Source organism: Leptinotarsa decemlineata, unplaced genomic scaffold, assembly GCF_025532065.1.
Source record: "Leptinotarsa decemlineata unplaced genomic scaffold, Ldec_3_MD MMD2_tig00026369_RagTag_RagTag, whole genome shotgun sequence".
NCBI classification, from domain to species: Eukaryota; Metazoa; Arthropoda; class Insecta; order Coleoptera; family Chrysomelidae; genus Leptinotarsa; species Leptinotarsa decemlineata.
The window spans coordinates 4034653-4046428 of NW_027412709.1; the positions used below are offsets into that span (position 1 = coordinate 4034653).

Consider the following 11776-nt stretch of genomic DNA (forward strand, 5'->3'; position numbering starts at 1 on the left):
AAATAACGGCTGGCAACTATTAGATGGTTGTCTAAAACCAACATGTTTTCTGGGAGATTCAGCTCCAACGCAAGTTGAAAATGTTCTCTGTGATTCCACAAACAACTCTTCCAATAATGACGATGATTATGATATTTCTAGCGATGAAAGTTATGAAAGTGATAGCTGCTATGATAGGGAAAATGAAAGCTCTGATGATTCAGATTTTTAAATAAAATTTACAGATAGATAAGATACGTTTGTTTAATTTTTGAGTTACTTAAATGCTTCAGTTATATGTAATAAATGATTGAATATTTGAATAAAATATAATATTTACTCAAACAGTACTTGCTCAATAAAATTTTATTTTACGTGAGTAATTTTTACATTTATCATTTTGAAAAGACTTTTTTTGGAATATTTATTAAGTTGTATCTACTATTGTTTTAACTGGTGGTTGAGAACACTATCATCAGGCGCATGCGCAATGGCTCAAAAGTGTCGTACACCTGGTACTCGCTATCCTTTTCTGACTGGTAATATTTCGCGCTAGCTCTTTTTCACTCTACCTTCAATATTTATCATTTTTAATAGTCAGCAACCCTTATTTGCGGCCAGATTTAATTAGGCAACCGTGTATCATGATCAACAGAAAAAATTCAGCTATAATTTGATGTATAGCTAATAAATATACATTATGAACGAATAAATGTATCATAATCATACCTGCTTATACCTGGCTGCGATGAGGTGCGGCCAAGTGCGCAACGGCAACCGTGGTTTTTCAGAGTCTTCATGTGTATTGTCATGAAGTGAACGATATTTTATTCAAAAAACAAATGAATGAAATGTTTTCCGATAAATCATTTGAAAATAATTCAATTAAAAATATTAGCGGCCAAGTTTTGAGAGGCAACCTAGTAGAAATGTATTCTTCTAGGGATAAATATGTGTAAGAATGTAGTTTTTAACATGTACTCGATGAGTGCACTAATTCTGCAGCCGGATCTTAGACTATTATAAATGCCCTTGAAGAAATTATTGAGGACGAAGAAGACACAGCTAAATCAAGAGCAAGAGCTGTCGATCTGCATGACCGGTCTGCAAAGTTAGAAACAGCTATATAATAATATACAGTTTTTTGGGAAAATATTTTGGGACATATAAACAAAGTCAGCAAAAGCCTACAAAATTCTAGATTGGACTTGAACACTGCTGCGGCACTGCTTACTTCATTAAAATCAACCATTGAAAATAAAAGAGACAGTTTTAATGAATATCGAGCTAGTTGATTGCCGAAATTATGAAGAAGAAAAAAGGAGAAAAATAAAAAGAAACGTCCAGTTGTTCACTTTAGATTGCCCCCAAGCTTCGGAAGTTCACCCTCGGACAAATTTAGAACTCAAAGCTACCTCCCAGTTGTCGACCAGCTCATGACCGCTCTTCAGAAGAGAATAGACGCGTACTCACTTCTAAATGCACGATTTGGATTTTTGAAAAATTCAACAACTATTTCTGATCAAGAAATTTTGTATGCCAGCCAAAACTTGTTGAAAACCTACTACGACGACGTAGTAGGTGGCAACGAATTCATACAATTCAAAGTATTCATAGTTCACTATGAAGAATTTGAACAAAAAAGAAGAGGAGAGATTAGCTATTAGAGATGGATGCAAGAATTGTTGTGTAAAAACAATGTTGAAGAGTGCTTTCCCAACTTTGAGGTAATTCTGAGAATTTATCTCACACTAATGGTGACAAATTGTAAGGCTAAAAGATCCTTTTCGAAACTGAAACTGAAAAAGAAACTCCGAAGTTTCATGACCGTGGACACATTAAATATTTTGGCTTTCCTTAGTTTAGAGAGTGATGTTTTGAGGGAAACAGACATCGACGATATTATCGATACGTTCATTAATGTGAAAATCAGACGAAAAATGATTTAGCTTGTAGGTACCTCTAGTTTGATTTTGAATAAATTTTATGTTAACCAATTTATTCAGTGGCTCCCTTCTTTAACTGTGCCTTAATAGAAATTTCAACAGCTAACCACAAACGATTTGAGAGCCTCCACTACATGCTCTGCCTATGTGCCGTCGAAGTCTAAATCCGGCGCTAAATAATGGTTAAATTATTCAGATCTTGAATATTTTGGGAAAACATCCGGTTTCGAATCATTTGTTAATAATATTCGTCAAAGGTAATTTGATTTCATCTGAAATAATTTCTGAAGTTTATTAGCGGATACCACCGTGACCCGGAGATTTGTTATTGACTTTAGTTCCATGACTATTTCTCGCACCTCATGTTCATCTGTTTCGAAACAGATGAAAGTTTTTTGTTTCCTCTCCGTGAAAGAGGTTTCAATATCGTGTTCGCATATGATTGTCCGAGATCTGTGTAGTAATTGTTAAATGAGTTGCATATTTGAAATTTATCAATAATTATATTATTGTGCCAGTTTTCAATTTACCATTCATTATTTTTGTCGATGATTTGGATTTATTGCATAACTCATTAACAGATTTCCAGTGTGGTTTAAAACTGTTTATACCCTCATTGATTTTTTATGGAGGAATATTTTTTCTTTGGTCGGTAGCCGGGCGGTTCGACATGGGTGCTTTGTTCGCTCTCTCAATCGACCGATGTGTGAATCGGTAGTTCAAGCCGCAGGCTGAACGATCGATTTTCACTTTTTATCGTCTAACCCGTGTTAGGAATCACACGTTGAAAGGTAAGTTATCGTTAGTCCTTAGCTCGCACAAGTTTTGACTCCTGAGGGTTGTCGATCGTGGGGGTGCGACAGCTGATTAACGGAAAAAACATATTTAAACATATTTTTTTGCATCTATCAGTAACCTATATAGACAATTTATTTTCAAATGAGTGATATTCAATGTAATATCGTTGGGTTGTTTCAATAACTTTTGATATTTTTGGTTTTTTTACATGTATCATCGTTATTAGTTCTGATGTAACCCATTTCTTTCTACATATTTCTTAATTTTCATGTTCAACTGTTTGTGTGTTTTCATCAATCAGAAAAGTAAATCTATTTACAAAAGTTTTAGCCATCTCATCAATGTCTTCTAATTCATATAAGGTGTTCTGTGTTTCTAGTATATCATTTCATTTTTTGGGAAGAATAGATCATAATTAGCGTAATTCTTAGTTTTTCTGTTTTCATTAACTTGATTTTTTTTCAAATTGGAAGTTACAGCAACCATTGTAGTGACCCGTAATGCTTGTTTCAAATAAGTACCTATGATTTTATTTCAGTTGCATTTTTGATTGTCTTCACGAAAATGTGATCTAAGCAAGTACGACTACTTGGTCTGGTCAATCTAGAACCATAACTGATTACACCATAGAAAATGGTAAAATTTCACAACAAATACAAAACAGGTAGAATAAACATGGACCCTACGACACAACTGGCGTCTAGATCGCAACGATTTATCGGAGTGACTGTCTACACGCAACGACTTGTCGCTACGATTTCCAGATATTGATGAGAATTTGCACCAACCTTTAACCTGACTCCAACTCCAACTTCCTGTTTATATGCTACAACTTGTCGCATCGTGTCGCCTTTAGAGGTTAGGACATTAATTGCCAAGAAACAATAACAAATTTAGTACCCCTTATTTGAGAATTTAATTGATTATTAAAAATAAAACATCTAAAACATTCAAGTGAGTCCATAGAATAACCAAAATAATATAAAAAATAATAAAAAATAAAGGACTCACAGTGAAATATAATATTCAAGAAAAAATAGGTATGGCATTGTGTACACGTAACAACCGAAGCAATAGTTTGAATTCATTATCACCTATCTATTATATTCAGCATATTCATGATTTTATGTATTGTCAATAACATTTGTTTCAATTTAAAATGTTTCTATGTTCTTGATTCAAATCTAACTCAGATCAGTAGATTTATATTTCATTCTGTCATTTTTTTTCATATCTTCAACTCATTTGAATATTTTGGTCATTTAATTTTCAAATCTTGGGTTTCAAATATTTTTCTTATTGGACAAGAAGTTAAAATCTCGAAACAATTGATATGGAAAAAGAAGAATGAATAACTATTTACAATTCCCGAGATGTAAAGGAAACGATGAAAAATTCCATATGTATAATTAAAGAATATATTCAGAAACACACCAAAACTATAAAACTGAAAACCAATAAAATAAGAAGATCGTGGATAACATCAGATATTTTGAAAATGTAAATGAAAAAAATGAGGTATACAATCAATTACGAATAAACTCTGGCAATACTACACTAAAAGAGAGGTAAAAATTCTCAAGAATAACCTTAGTCGAAAAATCAGAACTTCAAAAAATAAATTACATGAATGAAATCATTTCCAAAAGTCCCAATATCTCGGGCGGATTATGGAATGCTCTTAACGAAATATGTCCGAAACGAAATTCCAAAACAAAAATCGAATCTATAGAGGTTAATGACCGAATCCCGAATTCTAAACATGAAATTGATAATCAATTCAACATATATTATAGTGAACTGGGACAAAAATATGCGTCAAAAAATAACAGCACCACCAACTTTTTCGGAAAATATCGACAATCTAAGTAATAGCATATTCTTGAAACATGTGAGTGAAGGAGAACTAATAGACATGATAATTAATTTGAAAACAAAAAAATCCCCTGAATGGGATACTATTAGATTTGAAACGGTTGAAGAGCTAGAGAATTTTATTATTGCTTCTCTGACATATTCAATAAACAATTTTTTACTGCAAGGTAAATTTCCAAATTGCTTAAAGTTAGGAATCATAAAGCCCTTATACAAGAATGGAAATAGGGCAAAAATCGAAAATTACCAGTCAGTCTCTTTGTTGTCGGTGCTTTTTAAAATATTTGAGAAAATCGTGAAAACACAAATGTAAACATTTTTTGGAAAATTTAGAGTTCAACAAACTGTTTGAATGCGAAGATGTAATATATGCTTCAACCCCTGATATCTATAAGGCCATAGACAAAAAATTCTCCTAATTTTCGTTTTTGTAGATCTATCAAAAGTCTTCGATACAGTGTGTCACAAAAAACTCCAATCCTATGGGATAAAAGGATTCTCATACCAACCAATGGAGAGCTATCTGTCAGAACGAAAACAAGTAATAGAAATCAGTAGATAAGTGAGTTCTTCAAGGGCTGTTTCTTATGGAGTTCCATAGGGAACGGTTCTTGGACCTCTCTGTACATAAACCGTCTCATGACATATCGATCTACAGGTAAAATCATCAGTTTTGCTGATGAAATGGCAATACTTTATGAGGAAGAAACTTGGACAGATATAAAAAATAAAGCCGAACAAGACTTACATGGTGTATGTGATTGGTTCAAATTCAACAGTTTAACAATTAATGATGAAAAGTCATACTATGTACCAATGCAACATTTAAAAAGATAGGTCGAAGTACTTAGGAAAAATCATAGGCAGGCACTTAAGAAGGTACCTTCAGGTTAATCATGTTAAAATAAACTGAGAGCTAAGGGGATTGCTTATCAAATTCAAATATCTCGCTGTACTCCTTGAAAACATATCTTGCATTTGTAAGTTCAATTCCAGTTATATAGAATACTAGGATGAAGCTCTATATAAATTACATAATTTAAACGTTATGCAAAAGTGGATTTTGAAGATATTTTACTGATCATTCCTTGAAACATTTTCGTCGTAGGGTTACTTTTATTGTAAATAGCATTCGAAAAATATTGCTGCGTCTGGACCGGATGCTGGCAAAACTAATTTAGCTAGTTTTCAACACATTGCTCGAGAGCAGATTTCGAATAAGTTTGTCAATTCCAAATAATGGTTCTCGGAATTGTTTACGTACATCTCATAAATGCAAATATTCTGTGCAGTTGACAGAGAGGGTCAAAAAGGTTTAGCCGACTCTAAAAGGAACCCCTTTATAGACATATGTATTATGTACTAATGTATTATCAAGGTTGTAGTTGGTTAGCTCACTGGATACATTTATTTATTAACAACTACTTTGAATGGTCAATAATAATAGATATATAGATAATTTCATTGAACTCCATAAAGCATTTACATGACATGAGATAAGTCCAAGGATAGTCATAAAGATAAGATAAATATAAAAATGAGTATAACCGTTTGAATAATCAGGTATTTACACGTAACAACAATAAGTAACTGATGGAGCATACAGAAACAAATCTTTATAAATATAAGTCAAGAGTTGAATGCCAAAAATTCATAAAACTCGGTAAAAATATAAAATAAAATGTACATATAAAACAATATGTGCAAAATGGTATATAGCTCATTGGATGTAGTTCTTAATATTCAACTCAATGTATTCAGTTAGTGAATAAAATGCGTGATGAAGCAAAACAATTTTTAGGTCAGATTTAAACATTTTTTTGCTAATTTCATGCATTCAGGAAGCAGGTTAAATTGATTTAAATGCATGTTGTTCAATATCTAATATCGTTCTCGTCAAGATCGCTATTTTTTGTAAATTTATCTTTATTATTAAATATATAAATTAATAACTTATATTGTAAAATCATGGGAAAGTTATAGTACCACCCTTTTTGAAAGTATTTCTACAAAATTCGTTGATGTCCATGCCAAAAATGAGTCTTATAAATCGTTTTTGTAAAATAAACACTCGTGATACTTCAATTGACCTACCCCATGTAAAGATATTACAGCTGATTGCCGTGTAGAAAAGGGCGTAATACATGTTAATCAAGTAGTTCGATTTGAGATTAGTAAAATCTGAATATTTCTGGATATAACAACAAAACACAATTTCAAATGGCGATATACACCTACAGAAACAAGCTCCATCATACCCGCAAGTTCAAACTACCTACAATCACATAACATGGCTGCCTATAACGCATTCATATACAGAATGTTAAGGATAACATTTAGCCTTAAAGCCCGGAACAAGGAAAGGAAAACCATACACCAAATAACGAACGAGAACGGATACACCCAAAAGACAATAGATACATTAGAAAGTAGAATTAAACAAAAAATACAGACAAGGATCAAACTACTCCAACAGATGAAACAACACAACGATGGACTGCATTCACATACGTAGATCACCAAACCAAAAAACTTCAACCAAATTCTATATCGGCCAAACCAAGAAAAAACTGATCCAAAGGTACGACGAGCATAAAAATGCATACATAAACTGAATAATTTATAAATCAAACCTCGCAACATACGCCATACAAAACAAACATAACTTTCCAGAGAACCAGAGAACATTAACTCGTGAAACAAGTCAATGAAGGAAACCGTATGGACATCTGGGAAAACTTAAACATCCATAAAATTAACGTCCTAATTCACTTATCGAGGAACAAATACAAATCAAAACACAACAAGGCCTAACATTCAATATACTACAAAAAACAATACACATTCCTGGAAACAGTAAACCTAGAGAAAATCCACCACAAATACAGGCAAATTTACCTACAGTTCCTGCAGTACCTGCCCTAAGGCGTTCTAACCGCATAAAAGAATAAACAAGAGGATGAAACGTTCAATTTCAGTGGAGCCTTGAAGATGATAGCACAGCCAGTTATCGAAAGCGCTCGCTTATAATAAATAGAAGTTATAAAGTTTCAAATATCACTTGGCTTAAGCTGCTGGAGCCAAATTTAGTCAAACAAAAGTTTCAGGTGCCTTGAAGGAATGATTTATGCAACTTAAAATTTCTAAGAATTATTATGGAATTTAATAGAAGAGGAAATGTTATATTGATTAGGTAACATCAAACGGGTTATCTTCTAGAAAATCTTCTGAAAGAAGACAATATGTACATATGTACATATGGCAGGTTAATTAAAAACATAAAGCATACTATAACACTAATAAATAACATTTATGACATTCATATTAGACTTATTCAGAAAATAACTACATTAAATTATCATTTAGGTATTCCTGGCACTATAGTAACACTTTTCAATGAGCAAGGATTTAACACGGCTATAGAATACATTTTCGGATTTCAGATTTTTAATCGAAGATGGCAGTTTATTATACAGGATTATCCCATTATATAGGGATGATTTTTAGAATTTAGCTGTCCTGTGGAGGGGTATTCTCAATTGATCAGCGTGACTTGTATAAAAATTGTGAGAGGATCCATTAGTTGTGAGAGTTGTAAGATTTTTTCTAATAAAAACTACACATTTAAAAATATACAGTGCTGGGACAGACAGCAATTTCATTCTTATGAAACTGGTTTACAACTTTCACGATATTCCACGTCAAAAATTAGTCTCAGAATACGTTTCTGTCCTATAAATACCCTGTTGAAATCCGAACTGCACCCCCAAGACATGATGTTCAAGGAAATATGTGATAAGGCCATTGCATAATAGATGCTAATCAGACTTTTTTGATCTAAGCAGTTTTTCATCTGCTTTATTGCAAAAAATGCTTTATTGAGTTTCTTGCAGACACTATCAATATGAGAGTTCCAATTCAAGGCTTCATACACAATTGTTCCTAAAAATTTCACTTCTTATGACATATCTATTTCATCAATAGAGAACACTACATCTTGAGTATTATTATTCCTGTTATAAAATTTCATTGTCAATGATTTTGAGGTGTTCAAGACTAGTCGGTTGCGTTCACACCAAGAAGTGAATTCATCGATAATGTTACTAATTTTGGTTACCACGTCGTCCATAGTATGTCGAGTGACTGTAACAGTGGTGTCATCTACAAACATGGTTATGTGACAGTCCCTCACATATTCAGGCAAATCATTGATAAATATAATGAATAATAATGGTCCTAAAACTGAGCCCTGCTTAAGCCCTGATTATTTCGTTTTTAGACCCAGGATAATGAAAATGATTCTGTTTCATCTCTTGTTCGTGATAAGTGGGATTGAGCACTGCTCTCAAATCAATTTGGTCTCACTATAAGGTAGATTCTTAAGTTCATTGAAACAGTGCTAATGATACTGTTCGGTTGATTGGTTTAGAAGTATTGACCACTATAAATTTCTGCCATAATTGACCTTTATAACCCTAATTCGTTCATAATTGTTTTCCTATAAAATTATAAGAGGCTTCGAGCTGTCCCATGGGTTTAGGCTGATACATTTGAAACCCTTTAGCTTTATGTGGAAAAGAAAAATATCATCCGGGCAAAATGAGTAGCTATATGAAATGAAATTGAATAAAACTACCATTTCGGTGTTTTTTCGTGTTAACGTACTAGTAGTTCAAATACACTGAACTAAAATGAATCTACATCATAACTGGAGCACTTTTTCAGATGACTGAAACATTACAAAACATGAAACTGGAACCTGTGGTGTGAACAAAAGCAGAACAAGCACTTCTTCCAATCACTAGAAATGCAATACTAATGGAGTTTTCTTCATCTTTTGAACTTGGTTGGTGAAACACGTGTCGAGAAAAGTATTGCATTTCTTGTGATTGGGTAAAGTAGGGGAGAGCGGGTACCAAAGTAACGGCGGGTCGAAAGTAACAAATACTCTCTAGATTTATCCACAAATCACAAATCAAAAGCAAGTTTTTCGACGTATTCTTATTGAATGTTAACATAGTCTTAAAAAGAAGATAGTAATCTGAATATTTGCATATCCATTCTTGCTTGAATGCAAGCACGTTCCGTTTAGCACTTTCCGTTTCAAGGTTATGTTGCACGTTTTGACAAAAATGTAGACGTGTACAAAAGTAACATGTTTTGTCCCCATTATGATTTAATTATCTATCATATTTTTATGTGTGTCTTTACTTCAACAGAATGCCGCAACAACGCATTAAAACTACTGAACGAGGAACTACCGACACGGAAATGTATCGAAAACCGGCTGAGGAGCATTTCAAAGATGGTGCAAAAATTAGAGGTCTGGCAAAAAAAATATAATGTAACATTATAACATTATATAGCCAAATAAAGCCAAGAAAATGGTACTGCAAACGAATACTGATGAAGATGAGAAAAAATTAATGTCTGCAAAGGAACGGAAAAAGGAAAAAAGACAAAGACGGCACCTAAAGAAAAAGAAAATAAATCTGACGACGAATATTGCTTGTCTTGTCAGTTTAGAAACTTTTGGCAATAGTCGACCAAATGAACAATGGATACAATGTATCGAATGTAAAATGTGGTCCCATGTGGAATAAGACAATAATGACTAAATTATAAAAGTCTGATTATAAAAGAATGATCAACATTATACTAAATTATTAAGAACATTATTTAAACTGAGAATAATTTTCATTGATATGTTTTTTTAAATATATAATTTTTGAACATTCAAAATACAGAAGTTGATTTGTGTTATTACACCGTAATATGATGAATCGAGCTACTAGTATGAAGAACATAAACTGAATTTATACATTGTTATAATAATTTAATGACAACAGTAGCACCCAGCCAGAAATCAAGGTAAAAGAACAAAGTGTTACTTTTGTACCCGGTCTCCCCCACGTGTTTCGGACTGAAACATTAACATAACTAATTTTTTTTTCATTCTTTAGCATTTGCTTATTTGTTGTCCTCCTGAATTGAACAATAAAAATATTCGAATTTTGATACTTGTTGAAAAATCATAACAAAAGTAGATATTACAAACACCTTGTGTGATTTATTTTTACACAGTTTACAAAATCGCAGTGTTTTGGCTGCTTCACTAGTGATTAATACAGCTGGTAGTGGTGCCACAGGGTGTTTACAAAACCACAACACGTGTGTAGTTTTATTCGAATTTTGTTCGAGTATCTACTAAAAAAAATGTTTTCAAAACATCATCATATGTTCATGAGCTATACTTAAGGATCACTTGTCGAAATGTGTGACATAATAATGTTGTTCATGTAAATGAAATTAAAATATTATCAATGACTGACGAACAAGCAAAAAAAAACCAATATATTCATTATAAAAATCATCTTCTCATTATAAACATCAAAAAAATAAATACATACCTACAAGCTACCCTCAATAGGAAGATTATCCTTGATTTTCACCCTCGATCAGTGCACAAAGCCATCAAACAAAAATAAAGAATGAAACATTTTATAAAGTCAAAACAAGATACTACAAATCTTATCTCGAAGACTAAAACAAACAATTCATCTTCTCCTCGATCAAATACGCGAAGCACATGTTCCAATGCGTGGAACAAATGAAGGCATCCTCTCCACTACAGCGCTGTTTGTGTACTAGAAGTCTACTAAGTAAGAGTAGCTTATATGACTCGACTCGATAGTCTGTTGATTTATTGGGATGTTTAAACCGCCCACCTAATGCTTGCCATTTACCGAGTGGAATGAAATCTTGAAAATATTTTTTTTTCAGGATAGGAAAGTAATACTAATATGAAATTTTGCTTATAACTATTTTCTATGGGAATTGAAACGAACAATGAAATATTTAGCGATGGAAGAAAGAGATGTGGAAATTTAAAGATTTAGTGATTTATTATTCAAATTTCTGATCGTTTTTGTAAATTGGTTTTTATTTATGTTTAATACATATGTAAATTAATACCACTCTTTGAGGTAACACTATGATTAAAGTAATCGTAAATTATACATTTATTTTACTCACTTGTTTAGCAATAATTAATTTGGTAAATTATTTCTTGTCATTAAATTATACTGATAGTTATTATGGACATAAGATATCAATCAAATACCAATTTTGCACCAAAAAACTAGTAAAAATTTAAACCATTTTCAATAAACATCGAT

At 32.4% G+C, this 11776-nt stretch overlaps 1 protein-coding gene across 3 annotated transcripts in view; it reads right to left on the reverse strand.

The window, feature by feature from the left end:
• The window catches only part of ZnT77C (Zinc transporter 77C), a 114638-nt gene extending 103383 nt beyond the window's left edge, over positions 1-11255 (reverse strand). For all 3 annotated transcript variants that reach the window (XM_074185285.1, XM_074185288.1, XM_074185290.1), the window contains exon 1: positions 11009-11255. The gene's annotated coding sequence lies outside the window, so the exon portion shown is untranslated. The remainder of the gene's footprint in view (positions 1-11008) is intronic.
• Positions 11256-11776: the final 521 nt, after the last annotated feature.